A 19781-nucleotide genomic window follows, 5' to 3' on the forward strand; every position below is an offset into this window, starting at 1 on the left:
CTGACATTCATGGCACTGCATACATAGTGTTCCCAAAGTGCGTCAAGATTTTGGGGGGTAACAAGTGCTGTGCACTGTAAGGCAATGTGCTCCTTGGACAAAATTTCAAAGGCGGGCATTTTAATTGTGGTAGAAAAAGGTAGAAGGGATGTAACTGTGATAATTGGTGAGGCACTGCATGTGTGTTTTGAGTGATTTATGTACAGAATGTATTCCCACAAATTTTGTGTGTAAAATGATTGCTTACGCATTTGGAAACTTGACCCAAAAGTATACACAAAGTCTTTGGATTTGTTTTAAAGTGGAAACATTAGAAAGTCAGAATTTAATTCTGAATGCCGTTTGTGTTCACTGTTCATTGGTGAGGAGAGAGTTCTTCCTCTGCCCATGTCTAGTAGCAAAATATTTTTCCCAAGGAGAGTGTGGGAAACACTCCAGTAAATAATTATGGAATAATCTAACTGGGGAGGACATTTATTTCCAACCTCTATGATTTTATGCCCTGAACCAATAAGGTTTGTATTTTCTTTCTTGAGACCAGCTAAATTCTTGATTGTAATAATATCTTGTGGCAGTTAACTTTTTACCAGGCTGTGGTGGGGCTATTTAAAAAAAAAAAAAAAAAAAAAATCAAAAATCAGAGACTTTAAATTCCCTGAAGAGCTTACTTCTGCCTTAGGTTAAATAAAATCAAATTGTAGAGAGGTCCAAGCTCCGCTGAAATAGCACAACTTAATTTAGGTAAAATGAAAAGTGTTTTTTAAGTCTGAGTAAGAGACAGATATGGTTTCCCTTGCACTGCTGAACAAGTATACTGATGCGGCTCATACTTGTAATTTCCTGGTGTTAGTATTTCTTTCTCCAAATTTATAGCCGTGATTATGGTTTACATCATCACAAGATTAGAGAGAAGGAAAGCCTAAATTAATGGATATTAGGAAAGTACTAAGACATTGCAAGTTTCACTGAGAAAAGATCAGGATTGAGTGTGACGGGTCACAGGTAATTATGCGCATACAAGAAGTGTAAAGGCTGAAAATAGTGCCTTACTCCTTTCTAGAAAAAAAAACCATATTACTGCTCTAAATGGGAGCAGTATATCTGTTCATTGTCTGTTCCATATGACTATAGGAAATCAGAGACTGAAGCTGATATAAAATGGCCAGATAACGTAATATCCCTGACAAGCATCACCAACATTACTTGTAATTCTACATAAAGAAAGAGGGTTTATGTTCTAATAAGGTCTAATACATCCTAAATATGGAAGTATTTTGAGAGAGATACTCTCTCAGCAGGACTCTTGCAGTGATGCAGAGAGGATGATGGATTGCAACTTTTTAAGTTAGAAAAATGACTTGCTGTTACTAAATTGATAACATAGTGGGGGGAGTATTTTGGCAGATATCTGGAGGAGACTTTCATCTTTGAGTACTGAAGGCAGTGCTTATTAGTTACATTCTCACATTCACAAAGTAACTGACAGCCTTCTGTGTCTGTTGGCAGCTAGTTTTATCTTAAAAAGGATTTAAGGATCACCAGAACTTGTGTTTTTCACCTTATACCTTGTCTCCAAGGATTTACTTTCTCATATGCTCAGTAACTCTAGAATTTCAGGGCAATGGACAGTTGCAGCTGGCGAGAGTCTCAACTTCATTTAGCTAAATCTGGGTTTTGTTATGGCTTAAATCAGCTCTGGAAGAGCTAAGCAGCGTGTATATATAAACCAAGCAATCTGCTCTGCTTGCTTCAACCTCGTGTTGTGCAGGGAGATTCTTAAGTGTTAAGAAAAACCAAACAGCGCTTACAACTCCCTATCAAAACGGCAAGGCTAGAGAGGAGATTGGCTATGGTGGCACTCTTCCTGGTGAGAAGAGTAGAGGGTGACACAGGATGGAACAACAGCTCTGTTATTTTGGAGCTAGTCCATTTGATAATTGGCATTATCAAACAGAGGAGTGACAGTCCTGTCTTTCCACTCAATGAGGATCTCTCTACGCCTCAAGGAAGGGGAGCGAGATGGTGGAAGGGTATGGCTGGGGACCTTGTCATAAGGGAGATGGCTCCTGTAAGTCAGCTCTGCTGCTGTTGGCTGAGGAACTCTTCAGAGCAGAGGATTTTCTTCTTCCTAGGAGAAGAGGGTACGTAACTGCATCTGCCTGTCACTTGGTTGCTTCTCCATGTGAACTGGATCAGCAGCCGTAGTGCCCAAATTTCCTAAACCTTCAGAGATGGCACAAGGTGTCTAGAGGAGAAGGAGCCAACACTAGTGGCTGCATTTGGATGGGATAGTGAGTGGGAGGGAGAAACAGGATGGCAGAGAGGAGAAATTATCAAGGGTGACATCATGGGTGAGCAGAGCCATCTGCTCAGAGCCAGACACTTCAGGTGTGGGATTGGGAAGGGTGCCAAGATCAAGACTTTTGTTTTGAAATGCTGGACAGGGAAGTGGCAAACCGAACAAATCTTTGTTTCACTTACTTGTTGTAATGAACATTGAGTGTCGGTATTATTAATCCCAGTATGAATGCCAATGGGCTGAGGACCAGCATGGCCATCTTCCAGTTGGTGCCTCAAAGGATATCATAGAAAACAATCATGCATTTGCCATACCTATCCCCATTCTTATGCAATAGCCAGGATTGCCACAAAAAGCACCTGTAGTGTCCCCGCAGACCAGCAGATAACAGGAAAAGTGCTTTGTCTGTGAGATCAACACCTTACAACTGCTTTACACTGCCACAGCATCCCTCTATTGAAAATGGCCACAGAAAGGTTTTCTTTCTTTCTTGCTAGGAAGACAACAACTATTCATGTTTCTCTGCTGTCGTGGTGCAATCGATGCCCACATTCTCCACCAGCTGAAACCAGGACATCTGCTCTGCAGCTCTCCAATATGAAATAAGAAGGGCTGGGGGAAGGCACCAATGCTAGTGGGTATCTGTTTCTCCTGATGAGCTGGGACAAAGCATTTGCATGTTTTTACTCACTTTTGTACTCCAGGCCTGGGGAGATTTGTTTAATCTTTAAAAGGAGCTTTTTTGATAGGTAATTTAGTGCCCTCGTTCCCTACTGAGTATCCTCAGCAGGACCCAGGGGAATGTAACTCTGCATTGATGGGAAGGTCAGGGGCACTGATGAACCTGGTCTCTTCCTCTTCTGGGTGATCCCTGGACCTACTTGCAAGCCTGGCCCCAACATTTTTCCCTCTGTTTCCATGGTGCTTTTTAGAGTGATTGTGGGACACATCTGGGGGAAGAAGCAGAGAGACTCAGATTAGAAGCTTTCACTATTGGACCAGAGGAAGCTCCAACTTCCTCCTGGGGCTGTACCATAACTGCAGAACCCCTTTGTATGGAGTCGGAAGGGAAAAGGGAACTTTCTTGTTCCTCAGCGTTCCCCAGCCACAGATATTTTTTTGCTACTAGAACATCTGATGGCTGTGCCTCCAGGTTAAGACTACAGCTGTATCGCTGAACCGCTTGCCAAGGCAAACATCTCAACATGTCATGTGAAAGCAAAGCCTTGAACTGCTTGGTAGTACACATGGAAGTTCTTCAGAAGTACTTAGATACTCTACCGCCACTGAAAATGCTTGAGTAATTTCTAGATACCACCCACGCTTTCCTTCCTGCTGTTCTCACATATGCATTTGGAAAAGTGCTCACCCTCGTTTGCTGGGAGGTATGCCTGTTTGGTCTTCACTAGAGACACTGTGCTGTTAAGTTTGTTAGCCAGAGGTGGGTCAGTCAAGCTCACAGAAGATTCTCTGTCCATGGCATCGATCTTTGAATTGATGGTTTTAGCTTGGAAGGAAATAAAGCAAAGATGTGCGTGATTATAATTTACTTTTTGTACAGAAACCTGGATACACTCAGTGCCCGGCAAGGGAAGGGAACTAAGCCCTGCTGTGTTAGTCCTCTACCCTGCAAGGCAAACAGGATGTGGTGCAATAGCAATCACTTTCTCCTGTATATCAGGGGCCTTCAATTTTCACAGATTTTCAAAGATTAAATGAACCTCTTGAGACTGAATCTACAGCCAAAGCAGAGCTTGTTTTCTGGTGGTAGATAAGGTCGTTGGTCTAAAAAGTACGAGTGCAACACCAGCTGTTAAAGGAAGAGGTGAGAGGAAGAGGCAAACAGAACTGTAGCGAAGCATCACAGGTATTACCAACACAGCAGATGAAATGGGATCAAAAGGGTGGTAAATAGTCCATACCTCTTGCAAGACTCAAAGACATCCTTTTTCTTGCCAAGCTTACTGCAGAAGTAGGGGTATGTGGGGTAGTGAAGGGAATGAGACACGGACTCCGCATATGAGTTCAGGCGAAGACAAGCGAAGACCCTTTATTTTTACAATCTATCCCTTTTATAATATGATCTAGCGTTCACGAGCAAGCAAAACTTATTTCATTGGTTACTGTCTTGCGTCCACGCGTCTCTTCAGTGTTACTTATTGGTTCTTCAAGCTGGTGCACGCGAATTCCTCTTTCAGGGATGTATCCAATCTCATCCTTATTTTTCTGCCTCTAAGTTTCACAAACTTGTTTGTAACAAGCCTCAAGGGCACAGCTGCATTCCTGCGAACCTGTAACAAGCCTCAAGGGCACAGCTGCATCTCGTCAAAGTAAAACACAATCTCACTTATTCCTACAAATCCCCCTTTTTGTTTTTCTATCACAAAAGCTTGTTTAATCATATTCTATAGCATTTTCTATACCCAAGACACTAGACAAGAAACTATCATTATTATAGCGCAAAATATTAGTAACAAGAAAAGACCCATTTTGATTAGAGACGTTATCCACCCGCCAATTCCCCAACTTGTTAGTAAGTGATTCAGCCAATCAAATCCATCACTGACTTGTAATTTGCTAACTTCAAATCTTTGATTGCTTTATGGATTGATTCGGAGTTATCTGATAAGTCATTCCCCATCAGTCTTCTCGGAGTTCAGTGTCTTCTGCTGTTCATTCTTGTTATCCAATGCAAGAGCCGGTCTTACGCACCTTGCAGGTACCCACTTAGGTCCTACATCTGTTGAGACACAAGCATACCCTCGACCCCAAGTTAGTAGCTGATACGGCCCTTCCCAACATCCAGTATTTAAATTTTTCATCATTACCATCACCTTCTCCTGTGATATATGTGCCATTCCCGACTCCATAGCTTTAAAATGTTTGACTATGGGTGTGACATCTTCATGTTGAAAAGGCAGCGATAAATGGTTTAGTACATATATAGCTTTTCCTAATCTGTTTTGGGGAGATTCCTGAGCTTTCCCCTCTTTTTGTTTTTGCAATAGAGTTTTTAAGGTTCTGTGTGCACGTTCTATAATAGCTTGCCCTGTGGGGGAATGGGGTATCCCTGTCTTATGAGCGATACGCCATGTGTGGAAAAATTTTTGTGTCGCATGGCTGACATATGCAGGGCCATTATCTGTTTTTATTTCTTTTGGAATACCAAGCGCTGCAAAGGCAGCTTGGAAATGGCTTTGTACGTGCTGGCTAGTTTCACCTGTCATTGCAGTGGCCCAGATTGCATGGGAGTAGGTATCTATGGAACCGTGAACATATCTCTGCCGACCAAAGTCGGGTACATGAGTCACATCAGTTTGCCAGAGCTGAAGGGAGGACAGTCCCCTAGGGTTTGTCGCAAACAATGAGTGGGATGGTTGTTGTTGACAGTCTGGACATGTTTGCACAACAAGTTTTGCATCCCCCATAGAGATTGCAAATTGTTTCACGAGAGCTTTGGCAGATTGGTGGAAAAATTGATGTGATAATTGAGCTTGAGAAAGTGTGTTTGGTACTGGGGTATGTAATGCAATGTTCGTTAGGTAATCGGCTCGTGCATTTCCTTCTGTAAAGAACCCGAGTAAGTTTGTATGGCTTCTAATGTGGATTACACAATAGGGATGTTTTCGTTGTTCTATTAAGGATAATAGCTCCTTAAACTTCAAAAACAAGGCTTCTTTCAGTATATGTTTTAGTTGTGCCCTTTCAATGCGTTGCGCAATTCCTACAGCATATAGTGAGTCTGATACAATATTTAGTGGAGTTAGAGGCCATTCTCTAAAAGCCATGGTAATGGCATGCAACTCGACCAATGGAGGTGAACCCTCAATTTGTTCTATTTTGTGTTGCCATTGACCACCTTTTTGCCATGTGATGACTGCTTTTCCTGTTTTCCCTGAGCCATCGGTGAACACCGTTTGACCCTTAACCGGTTGCCACTGGTATAGCGGCGCCTCTTCAATTTTCACATTATTGTAAAAGGTGAACATTTTATGGGGGGGGGTGATGAGTATCAATTTTTCCACCAAACCCTGCTAAGGCCATTTGAAGTTCTAGACTATTTTGTAAGCACCAATCGAAGTAGTCCTTTACGACAGGAAGGGCAATGAGATGAGGCTCTTCTCCAGCCATTTCTACAATTCGTTCTCTGCCCTTTTTCATCAAGGTGGTGAACATTTCGATACGAGTAGCCAGGGTTTTCGCAGGTTGATGTGGCAAAACCACCCATTCCAACATTATGAGAGGGTCTATTCCTTTGTTCTCCCATTGTCCGATGATTGCTAGAGGCTGTTGGTTTTGGTTGCAGATACATAATTGTATGGGTAAATTTTCAAGTCATCGGTGACATTGTTGCAGTGAGAGTTTTTCATTTATGATTCTCAGTGTGTTTTTTGCTTCGGTCGTCCATTGGCGTGGTGCGTTAATATTGGTATCTCCTTTAAGTAGCTCAAATAAGGGTGTTAATGTGTAGTTATCAATACCACACTGCGCTCTAATCCAATTTATGTTTCCCAGTAGTTTTTGTACATCATTCAAGGTTTTTATGTCTGCTGAAATGATCCCATTTTGAGGTTGGATACTTTGTTGTAAGATTTTCCACCCAAGATATTCCATGGTGCTTCCATTTGAATTTTTTCTGGTGCGATTTGCAGTCCTTTGCTTTGCAATGCATATTTTAAAACAGGTAGCGCTTCACGCACCATGGTGTTCGTGGGGCCTGCTAGTAAAATGTCGTCCATATAGTGATAGATATACATTTCCGGAAATTTTAGTCGTACAGGACGTATGGCTTTAGCCACATATGTTTGACAGATTGTTGGAGAATTCTTCGTTCCTTGAGGCAGGACAGTCCAGTGGTATCTATCCATTGGCTCGCCTCGGTTAATTTTTGGTACTGAAAACGCAAAACGCGGTGCATCCGTAGGATGTAGTGGGATAGTAAAGAAGCAGTCTTTTAAGTCTACTATGATTATGCCCCAAATTCGGGGTATCATTGTTGGCGAGGGCAAGCCGGGTTGGAGCACTCCCATTTCTTCCATAGCTTCGTTTATTTGTCTCAAGTCATGTAGCAGTTGCCATTTTCCACTCTTCTTTTTTATAACAAATACAGGAGAATTCCAGGGGCTGGTTGTAGGAGTGATATGTCCTTGTTGAAGTTGTTCTTTGACCAGTTCTTGAAGGGCAGCGACCTTTTCTTTGGGGAGCGGCCGTTGATCTATCCAAATGGGTGTTTCTTTTTTCCAAATAAGTTTCATTGTCGGTTGCTCATCAACGGCCGCTACTGAAAATTTTCAGGGCAATTTAAGGTGAAGCCACATTGGGACATTACATCTTGCCCCAACAGGCTCATGGGCAAATTTGTCACATATGGCCGTACAGTAAATGTAGACCCTTCTTGGGTATTGATATTGAGCAGGTGGGTACTTTGAAAGGTTTGCGAAAGGCCGCCGACTCCAATCAAGCCCTCTGTGGGGGTGGCTATTAAATCTTTTGATTGAAGAGACAGAAAATGAGAGATAATAACTGGAATATTATTTTCAGACATATTCAGGTAGTTTAACACATACACGGCTTTACTTAGTCTGTCTGCTGGAGTGGCTCCTGGCATTCCCCCTTTTTGTTTTTGCAGGTTCAATTGTTTGTTGCAAGATTTTCCAGCCCAGATATTTCCAAGGCTCAGTTTTTTGCACTTTTTCAGGGGCTATTTCAAGTCCATATCTGTTTAGAGCTCATCGTATCTCTTTTTCTTAGGTGTGGGCAATCTCTTTTAAAATGTCCAGTTTTATCACAGGAGAAACATGATTTCTGTACTTTCATTGCGGTGGCAAAAGCTGTAGCTAATGTTTCCATATTATGGGACATTGACCCCCCCTTTTGGGTAGCTTCTATCATGTCCATTAAGGAGGGATTTTTTAGAGGCAAAAGCACTTTTTTACAGTCCGTATTCGCATTTTCAGAGGCTAATTTTAAGAGTAGGACCTCTCTTGCTTCTGCATTTTTGATTTGTTTTTCCAAAGCCTCTTTAAGACGATCTAAGAATGAGATATATCCCTCTCCTCTCCCTTGCTTTATTAACGTAAATTATTTTGTCGCTCTTCTGGCATCCGGCACTTTTAGTAATGCCTGTAAAGCAAGGTCTCTCCCTTGTGCTAATATCTCTGGTTGTAATCGTGCCTGTAACGTTGGGTGATTTAGCGGTGGATCCCCCATAAGCTGTGGGAGTCCTGCCCCTTGTAAAGGGTTGCCTTGTTGTCGCTGCATATTGATAATTGTAGTGTTTTAGCAGGCGGTACGCCAGGTGCTTTCAAAGATCACCTTTTGCGTTGGGGTCAATATAAGATTAGTAAGCGTGCATATATCAAATGGTAGTATTTCATTTGTAAATATTCCCCGTAGCAGGGATTGTGTAAAAGAAGAACCCAGTCCATGCGCGGCAACTGTTTGTCGTAGATCTTTTAAAACATTATAGCCAAAAAGTTCATGCTCATCGGGGACATTTGCGTTGCTGCATATGATGGGACACGCTATCGCTGAACAAAAAGCTGTATCTCCCGCTTTCAATGCTTGGTGTCTAATCTTTTGCCACCTTGTAGCAGTGGCTGACGCCCCCCATTCCTCGGGCGGCAATTGATTATGGGTTTGTGGAGTATCGGCATTAGAAGCAGTAGAGAAAGGCGGTACGAGGTCCGACGCAGCAGGGGCCGGGGCGGGTGGGCGGGGAAGTGGAGGGGTACTGATTGCAGGGATCGGAAGGGCCAGCAGAGGTGCTGAAGGCATAGGAGCAGGTGAAGGAGAAAACGGACTCCGCATATGAGTTCAGGCGAAGACAAGCGAAGACCCTTTATTTTTACAATCTATCCCTTTTATATTATGATCTAGTGTTCATGAGCAAGCAAAACCCATTTCATTGGCTACTGTCTTTTGTCCACGCACCTCTTCAGCGTTACTTATTGGTTCTTCAAGCTGGTGCACGCAAATTCCTCTTTCAGGGATGTATCCAATCTCATCCTTATTTTTCTGCCTCTAAGTTTCACAAACTTGTTTGTAACAAGCCTCAAGGGCACAGCTGCATCTCGTCAAAGTAAAACACAATCTCACGTATTCCTACAGGGTAGCAACTACTGCTAGAGGGGAGGTTGTGGGAAATCTTGTGGCAGTAATAATCACCCCTGTCCTGCACTGATGCATGCAGCAAGATCAAGAAACCCGTGTCTGTAGGGTTCCCTGCTGCTTATGCCAACCTCATCCCTTCCTGTGGCACAAGCATCCATAGGTACACGGGTGTAATTTATTGAGCAAATAATCCACCGAAGTAGAAGTTGTCTGTCAATGGTCAGTTGAAACTTGGATAAGAAAGGCCTAAACAAACACATAGGACTGATGTTATTACTGAGTAGTCAGAGGTTCCCTTCAGTGGACTCTGAACCATGGGGTTGATAGACACACTGACTGGCACAACCTGATTCAAAGCCTGCTCTGTGTTTGTACTCACAGCCTTATTTGGGGAGCCTGGCTCGGAGGCAGCCCTAGGCTGCCAGGAACATTGCCTTGGGAAATGCAAACACAGAAAGGTCATTACAAATGCCAGCTCTTTTCTGGTCCCTGGAGTGGAAGAAGGGAGAGGATGGGAGGAGGAATTGAGTGTGATTTTCAGGTCTCAGTTCTGCACACAACTTCACAAGAAAAGTCCTGAAACCACCTTCCTTTGCATAAGGGAGTAAATGAAAGAGGGAATCAGATTGGACCACAAATTATCAGTGGTCTGCAGTGGGCTTCACTGGCCATCTGACAAATGATGACAGTCACATTTTGGTGCAATGACTGTGCCTGATGTCTGTTAGCCTGGTGTCCAACACCTAAAACTATGACAGGACCAGGGTTTCTGCCCTTTTTGTGTCCAGTCCTGGCAGAGGGTAGTGAACACTCATGAAGGCAGAGATTAAATTCTTTTTAGCAGAGGCCAAGGCCATAAAACTCATAATATAAAACAGAATTTTTATGATCTTTTGATGTCATGTTTTGGGTTTTCTTAATGCAAATGGAGGACAGCACTTTAACTACCTCCCACTACTTGCTGTGTTCACTAGTCCCTTTATGGCTACATCAGGCACCAGGAGTGAGGTTCACTTTTGAGGATCATGAGAGCATGGGATGAAGGTAAGAACTGTGGTTTCATTAGTGATAGGAGCACTGTTGGAGTCTGGCAGGAGATAACTGTAATGTGTTCCTTAGAAACTGAAGCAACAATTTCTCCTTTTAAATATAGCAGCTCCTCAATAATTCATACAAGTTTAAAAGAGGTTTTCAGCTGCCTCTAGTTTTCTTGTTACCAAAAAATGATATCCCAAAGTATAAAGTACTGAAAGCCCCTTCAAAGTCTTAAGCACCTGACTTTATGGGACTTCCTTGGTTGTTTTGGACCTGGGAGGCTCAAGCAATTCAAACTATTCTTAGCTCTGGGCACTGATTCAGATGAACTTTCCAAAATACTTGACTTCTGCCTGTCATCAGAAATGCAGCTGTGGTTTAGAGACCTGATCCTGTAAGGTGTTGCATGCTTTCTGGAAAACACTGAACAGCAACTACTGGGAACTGGTGGTACAGAGCAGTTGGGCTGATTTGGAGCCATTTGGTATCTCTCCAGATGAGGCTGAAGTGATCATGAGTTAGAATGATGAATGCAAGCCTGGTGTTAGGTGGCTTGGATGATACCTAAGGTTAGATGTTATCTGATGCTAAATCTACTTTATCTTACTTTCATAGATCCACACCCGTGTGTCTATAGCTTGTTGCATTGGTTTGCTGGGCCTTGGAACTGCTGTCCAGGCAGCAGCACAGATGGTTTCATCTGCTAAAGTCTTCCACCTGCTGAATTTGTCCTTCTTCCTCAAGACAAATACCTTGTGGCCTCCTTCCTTGGTGCTGAGGTGGAAGCCCAAGCTCTGCAGAGTCAAGTGTCCCTTCTTTCTGCAGACCCATACTTGGTGTTCCCAGTCCCTGCAGGGCTCCAGCTTGACCACAGCATACTCCTGTGTCTTGTGGGCCAACAAGCACTGCTTGCTTTGAAGGCTGATGATGGTCCTGGTGGCGGGGTCCCAGCTCCACTGCTGCTGCTGGAAGTGCACCTTGCAGTCGGTCAGGCTGATGCTGTTGGTCTCGTAGTGGGAGACGTGAATGCACTTTTCCAGCCAGGTGTTCCTTATGAGGAAGCCTTGTCCCTCTGCTACTGTGGTACAATCAGAGCATGGTTTAGTACTGTACATGTTCAAGGCAAACGCATCTTCTGAGCACCAGACACTGTAAATGCCCTGGGGAAGGGGAGACATAACCCACCAGTCCTTTCCTGGATAGGCATGCCTAGATAAATAGTTCCTCTGACTTCCTAATTTCCCATAATGACATTTCTTTAAAATACAGGGTGTACAAACAGCCAGGAGCAATACTAGAGAGAAATAACAATGACATAAGTAACCCGTGTAACTAATGGGGAAAATTCATCATCCTTGAGAAGCTGTGCTGTTATGAAATGTCTGCCTACATATATTTAATTCAATATTTCAACTGGTTATAGCTTTAAACAGGTTCCCATCCTTCCCTCCCTCCAAAATAATTGGATGGTTTGGGGTTTTTTTGCCCCTATCTGGATCAAATCTTTCTTATGAAAAAAACCCATCAATTTAAACCCCTGGATTCCCCAGATGCTATTCATCTGGGGCCAATTAAGCCACTTTGGGCTACTATTTCCATTAAGTGGCTTCTGGTGATATTACAGCAATGCTGGGATAAAACCATACCTCGTCAGAAATCTGGAATCTGGCTGACACAACTCAAGTAAGTATTGAAGTAAACTTGGATTTAGTACACTTGATGCTCCTCAGGCATCAAGGTACCACTTTTAAGGAGCCCTTTGTAAGAGAGATGTTACAGCCATCCCACAACAGACACACAATTTGAAGCAATTTCTGTAATTGCTTGTAGCTTTTCATAGCAATGGGTTCTAGCATCTCTGATTACTTGGGATGGATCATTGCCCCCATTTTCAGTACAAAATCATCAGGTGTGGCCTGTGAACATCCTGAGCAAAATGTTAAATGCTAAACCATATGTCACTGACATGGGTGTACCTTCTGCTGTGTATTTTATGCCTAAGTTACAGATAGAGGGATAGAAATAAAAGTTTCAAGTTTCTGCACATTCTGAGAAATCTTTTAGGTTTAATTACAGTTAACACATGGTAACTTCCAGCTTTTGCGGTGACATCTTTTCCTCTTTTCTCCAGGAGTCACAGTTTTAAAAGCCCCATCAGCATACAATATTGAGTATAAAGAGTAAGAGGAGACTGAAAACCAATGTTAGACAAGAACACTGATGTTTGTCTAAACATCTATTTCTGCAGAATTTCCCCTCCCAAAGCAAAGAACAATACTTTTCCCTGGCAGCAAGTATTTGGCTCAGTGCCTGAAAAAACTAGTGACAATGTAAACAGAAGCCAGTACACAATACCAAGGGTATGAACAATAGCTTAAAAGAGCTCTCATGTTTTCTCTCAGGAAATTTTGGGGGTCTGCTAGATTAATAGTGCCTGAGGCTTTCTGCTCAGGCCTGACAGCATGGGGAGAGGCAGCCAGAAACCATGGTATGACTTCTGTGCCGGCTCTGAGATGAGGATGGATGTGTCTATGCTGGGATATTGTGTTTCGTGGACCTGTGATAGCCATTGATCCAGGCAATTCCTGCCAAGCCCATGTGCCCAAATGGAAATTAAATTTCTGGGGGATCTGTGGGCAACTCGTGAGTCCAGTCCTCTTTACCCCTTAGAGGTATGGATGGATGAATGGAAGATGTTTAATGCACCTTGGGCTTGAGTTTCTGCCTCAAAGCCAAGTTGCTGCCAGTTTCCAAAGGCAGGAGAAATGTTTCATATATAATCTCCCATAATCTTTAGAAAATCCAAAGGGATGAATACAATCCCCACCCCCATGGTTTTTCTAGGACCTGGAATCCAAGATTCTCACCTCTCTGCTTCATCTTAACTGAGAGAAACCCATTTCCAAGGTAATGATCTGAGAGCCACATAAAAATGTAACAGGGGAACATGAGAATTGTACTGGGTCAGATAAAATATCTGCTGAGCCCAGTATCCTGTCTCCAGCACTGGGCGTTAGCATTTGCTAATAGGGGAAGAGGATGAGAATCAGACAAGTAAAGAGCTCACTCAAGACAGCAAGGATGCCAGTGCTTCCTTCCTAAAATGTATCAGCTAGTTAAGAGAACATTGCTGGGTATTTATGGTTAAAATAGTTTTTCCCATGTACACTGCGTTGTATTTTTCAACTCTGAAATTCAAAAACCATTTTATTGCTCAATCAGTATCATGAGCTCCTTCTGCAGCTCCACATAGTCAACTTCAGTTTTTTTTATTCTGAGTAATTTTGTGCCATCAACAAACTTTATAACTTCATTATTCACCCCTTTTCCCAAGATCACTGTGTCGAACAGCACTGATCTTTGTCGGTGCCTGCTGATACCTTCACTCTGCTGTGATCATTGTCAACTTATTTCACCTCTTTGTTCCAGCCTGTGGGTGAAATCTCTCTTACTCTATGAGAATGGAGTTTCTTAAGGGCCTTGGTGGAAAAATCTTATCAAAAGCCTTTTGCAAACACAAGCACAAGGTCCAGACCAGCTCACTACGTTTATGCGCTCATTGATGCCATCACGGATGTCAGACATTCCCACTACAAAAGCTGTATTAACTTTTCTCATATTTATCTGTGTGTCTGCAAATTCCGTTCTTTGTTTCTACTGACTTGCCTGATGCCGAAATCAAACCTAGTGACCTGTGTTTCCCCATGCTGTGCAAGGATCCCTCTTAAGATGGACATAATTGCCATAACGCAGTCCTTTGGTGCTGAGGCTGCTTTAAGTAATAGTTTACATACTCCTTAGAAGTTTAAAAAAATGTCATCTTTAGTTTCCTTTAACTCAGTGTGAATGCCATCTGAGCTGGTCATTTGCTACAGATTATTTAGATGTTTTTTTCTAAAATTTCCTCTTTTGACAATTTTGTTTGATAACATTCTTCAGACTGCAGAGAGTGGCTGCCATGTGAGGACCTCCCTGACCACATCTGAAGTGAACACCAGCGCCAATAATCCATTCAGCCTTTCTACCCTGCCCTGCCTTGGTTGTCCTTCTTATATTTCCATCAGTTATTTACTGGCCTCCATACCCTCAATGAGTTCCTACTTCAGATATGTTTGAAAATTTCTGTTAGTAGTTTTTTATGCTCTCTCTAGGTTGCTCCTCTAAATCTTTTTCTTATATGTTTTATTATGGATTTTATTATTAAACATGCCTATTTTTTCTTTTCCTTGCTTGGCAATCACTGTCCATTTGAAAGTTTCTTTTTTTATTTTTTCTTTTTTTTAAATTTGTCCTGGTTTCGGCTGGGATAGAGTTAATTTTCTTCCTAGTAGCTGGTATAGTGCTGTGTTTTGGATTTAGGATGAGAATAATGTTGATGATAACACACTGATGTTTTAGTTGTTGCTAAGTAGTGCTTACACTAGTCAAGGACTTTTCAGCTCTGCCAGGTGCACAAGAAGCTGGGAGGGGGCACAGCCAGGACAGCTGACCCAGACTGGCCAAAGGGCTATTCCATACCGTATGACGTCATGCTCAGTATATAAACTGGGGGGAGTTGGCTGGGGGGCAGCGATTGCTGCTCGGGACGTGCTGGGCATCGGTCGGCAGGTGGTGAGCAATCTTGTAGTGTATCACTTGCTTTGTATATTATTATTGTATTATTATTATGTTATTATTATAATTATTATAATTATTATTATTACTACTACTACTATTGCTACTATTTTATTTTACTTCAATTATTAAACTGTTCTTACCTCAACCCATGAGTTTTCTCACTTTTACCCTTCCAATTCTCTTCCCCATCCCACTGGGGTGGGAGCGAGCAAGCGGCTCTGTGGTGCTTACTTGTTGGCTGGGGTTAAACCATGACATCAACTCATTGAGATAGCAATGTCTTAACCTCAGGAAAGCAATAATGTATAGGCAGAGGATGGCGAACCTGTATGATGGACACAGACTCACTTCTTAGCAAGGATTACACAAAACATCACAAGGAAAATCGTGCTGTTGATAGCCAGCCTTATAGAGAGATCAACAAGGTGGACTTGACCATGGACACTATTGCAGAGGTTATTCATGAATGTGAAACATGCGCTGCAATCAAGCAAGCCAAGCAGTTAAAGCCTCATTTCCGAAACAACCTCATAGACACCTGGGCCAAAGGGCATGGCATTGAGTGGGTATATCACATCCCCTATCATACACCAGCCTCTGGGAAAATCAAACGATACAATGGACTGTTAAAGAATACACTGAGAGCAATGGGTGGTGGGACATTCAAACATTAGGATACACATTTAGCAAAGGCCACCTGGTTAGTCAACACTAGGGGATCTGCCAATCGAGCTGGCCCTGCCCAGTCACAACTGTTACGTACTGTAGAAGGGGATAAAGTCCCTGTAGTGCACATAAAAAAACGTGATGGGGAAGACAGTCTGGGTTATTCCTGCCTCGGGCAAAGGCAAACCCATTTGTGGGATTGCTTTTGCTCAAGGACCTGGGTGCACTTGGTGGGTGATGCAGGAGGATGGGGAAGCCTGATGTGTACCTCAAGGGGATTTGATTTTGGGTGAGAATAGCCAATGAACTGAATTGTATGATGTTAATTGCTATATAATACTGTATATCATCACTTCTATGGTGGCTATATGCCATATCAACAGTATTACAGTAAGAATCACCCAGATTAATGAAGAATGAACTTTGATGAAGCCAAGGAAAGTGCAGCGGTGATGGAACCAGAACTGGCTTCAGCATGCAACAATCCAACACCATGCACCATCTCTCCTGCCCTGAAAGACCCTTATGACAGATGGAGCCCAAAGTCTTGGACTGAATGAACTCATCGGACATTTTACAGGGATGGCCGATGGACTAAGGGAATGATATCTGTGTGTATATATCAAAAGACTGGAAAAGTGGTTGTGATTAATTGGAATGTATTGGAAAGTGTAAGACCTGGGCGTGACATAGATGGTATGGAATAAGGGGTGGATATTGTCCTGATTTCGGCTGGGATAGAGTTAATTTTCTTCCTAGTAGCTGGTATAGTGCTGTGTTTTGGATTTAGGATGAGAATAATGTTGATAACACACTGATGTTTTAGTTGTTGCTAAGTAGTGCTTACACTAGTCAAGGACTTCTTAGCTTCCCATGCTCTGCCAGGTGCACAAGAAGCTGGGAGGGGGCACAGCCAGGACAGCTGACCCAAACTGGCCAAAGGGCTATTCCATACCATATGATGTCATGCTCAGTATATAAACTGGGGGAGTCAGCTGGGGGGCAGCGATCGCTGCTTGGGGACGGGCTGGGCATCGTTTGGTGGATGGTGAGCAATTGCATCGTGGATCACTTGCTTTGTATATTTTTTTATTATTATTATAATTACTACTACTATTACTACTATTCTATTTTATTTTACTTCAGTTATTGAACTGTTCTTATCTCAACCCACGAGTTTTCTGACTTTCACCCTTCCAATTCTCTCCCCCATCCCACCGGGTGGGAGGGGAGTGAGTAAGCGGCTGTGTGGTGCTTAGTTGCTGACTGGGGTTAAACCACGATAATAACAAAAAAGGCTTTTTAAAGTATGTTAACAACAAAAGGAGGACTACAAAAAACATTGGTCTGTTACTTGATGAGGTCGATCACCTCACAAATAAGGATGAAGATAAAGCAGAGACATTTAATGCCTTCTTCGCCTGTGTCTTTAACACCAATGATGGGCTCTGGGACCCCTAGAGCCCTGGGTTGGAGGACCGTGACTGGGGAAGTGATAAGTTCCCAGTTGACTTTGAACTTGTACAGGATTTGCTGCTGCAACTGAGTGCACATAAGTGTATGGGGCCCGATGGGGTTCATCCCAGGGTCCTGAAAGAGTTGGCCAATGTTATTGCGAGACCTCTCTCAGTTATTTATCAATGGCCTTGGGAATCTGGAGAGGTCCCAGTTGACTGGAAGCTGGCAAATGTTATTCCAATTTTAAAGAAGGGCAATAAAGAAGGACCCTAATAATTATAGACCTGTCAGTCTCACTTCAGTGCCTGGTAAAATTATGGAGAAGATTATTCTGGGAGTTACTGAATAACACCTGAAAGACAATGCAGTCATCAGTCAAAGCCAACATGGGCTCATGAAGGGAAAGTCATGCCTTACTAACTTAATATCCTTTTATGACAAGCTTACCCATGTAGTGGACGAAGGGAAGGCAGTGGATGTGTTTTGGTTTTTTTTTTATTTTAGCAAAGCTTTTGATACTGTCTCTCACAGTATCCTTCTGGACAAAATGTCCAGCATACAGCTAGACACGTGCACAATGTAATGGGTGAACAGTTGGCTGAAGGGTTGGGCTCAAAGAGCTGTAGTAACTGGGGTAACATCTGGCTGGAGGCCAGTCACTAGTGGTGTTCCCCAGGGCTCAATTTTAGGTCCATTTCTCTTCAATGTTTTGATCAATGACCTGGACACAGGAGTTGAGTGCACACTAAGTTTGCTGACGATACTAAATTAGGAGGTGTTGATTCCCTTGAGGGTAGAGAGGCCTTACAGAGAGATCTTGATAGATTAGAGTGCTGGGCAAGCACCAACCATATGAAATTTAACAAGGACAAATGCCGGATTCTGCATCTGGGACGGTGTAATCCTGGATGTATGTAGAGACTGGGGGACAAGAGGCTGGAGTGCAGCCCTGCAGAAAGGGATCTGGGGGGTTTGGTTGATGGTAAGCTCAATATGTGCCTTGGCAGCCAAAAAGTCCAACCATATCCTGGGGTGCATTAAGCACAGTATAGCTAATTTTTGTCCCACTATACTCAGCATTGGTGCGGCCTCACCTCAAGTACTGTGTGCAGGAAGGATGTAGAAATATTAGAATGTGTCCAAAGGAGGGCAGCAAAGATGGTGAAAGGACTAGAGGGCGTGACTTATGAGGAGCGGCTGAGGATACTAGGTTTGTTCAGTTTAGAGAAGAGGAGACTGAAGGGTGACCTCATTGCTGTCTGCAACTTCCTCATGAGGGGGAGCGGAGAGGGAGGTGCTGATCTCCTCTCTGGTGTCCAGTGATAGGGCGTGAGGGAATGGCTTAAAGCTGCATCAGAGGAAGTTCAGATTGGATATTAGGAAAAAGTTCTTCACTGAGAGGGTGGTCAAGCACTGGAACAAGCTCCCCAGGGAAGTGGTGACGGCCCCAAGCCTGTTGGTGTTCAAGAAGCATTTGGACAATGCTCTTAGATATATGGTTTGACTTTTTGGTTGCCCTGTGTGGAGTCAGGAGGTGGACTTGATGATCCTCATGAGTCCCTTCCAACTCAGGATATTCTATGACTCTACACTTTTTCCCTTTTCTCCTCTGAGAGCCAATCAGTGGAGGAAACACAGAATGGCACCTTCCCCTTCTCCTGTGGGGTAGATGCTTTCTCCCTTGTTACAGTAACTCTTCAGTATCTTGAACATCCTTGGGTAACCAAAATACTCCTATTGGTACTTCTCGCAAATATGTGTTTGGCTTTTTCTAAGGTTAACTAAATATTTAGGAATATCACACAGGGATATGCCCCGAGGCAGTGTGGTTATGGGTGTCAAGGCATGTGGGAGAATATGGGCAGGTATCTAGAAAGGTTGCCACCTCCGATGGTCTGGGACTTCACTCCCAAACAAGTGCGGGATCCTGATGAAGTGATAGAACGTTTAAAAAAAGTATGTCCTGACCCTGGCAATTCCAAAGAGATGCACTGTGCTGGGGCCTGGCCTATGCCTACCAAACACTATTCAGCACCCTTACTCAGCCCTATTGTCCCCCAGTCAGCACAATATCTTTTATATATATAGCTCTATATTTATCTAATTAATTAGAGGAGTTACGGCTGCATTAAAGTTTTACTTGCAACTTTACTTAGAATAAACAAACAAATGAAAAGCTTAACATTTTTATCCACACTTTCAAACCAGCATCATTGTGAATCTTTTGGAGAAGAAGCTATATCCTGCTTAACAATTCCAATGGAAAACTTAATTTCCTCAGTGGCTCCAGAGGTGGCTTCTCAGTACTCATTTCTTTTGAAAAGCAGGTCATTTATTTAGGCTCCTAAATATGAACTAGAAACCTAGATTACCTAGATTTCTTGATATATACACACAGATATCATTCCCTTAGTCCATCGGCCATCCCTGTAAAATGTCCGATGAGTTCATTCAGTCCAAGACTTTGGGCTCCATCTGTCATAAGGGTCTTTCAGGGCAGGAGAGATGGTGCATGGTGTTGGATTGTTGCATGCTGAAGCCAGTTCTGGTTCCATCACCGCTGCACTTCCCTCAGCTTCATCAAAGTTCATTC

The 19781-nt window shown here is 43.0% G+C and overlaps 2 pseudogenes across 1 annotated transcript in view; one reads left to right on the plus strand and one right to left on the minus strand.

Annotated features, from left to right (window-relative positions):
• Nucleotides 1-19781, plus strand: part of LOC148055462 (terminal uridylyltransferase 7-like) — a 100225-nt pseudogene that overhangs the window by 3659 nt on the left and 76785 nt on the right. The gene's annotated exons all lie outside the window — the stretch shown is intronic.
• Nucleotides 1922-15035, minus strand: LOC148055463 (uncharacterized; annotated as a pseudogene).

Source organism: Nipponia nippon, unplaced genomic scaffold, assembly GCF_047370975.1.
Source record: "Nipponia nippon isolate SJK-2023a ecotype South Korea unplaced genomic scaffold, ASM4737097v1 scaffold_22, whole genome shotgun sequence".
NCBI classification, from domain to species: domain Eukaryota; kingdom Metazoa; phylum Chordata; class Aves; order Pelecaniformes; family Threskiornithidae; genus Nipponia; species Nipponia nippon.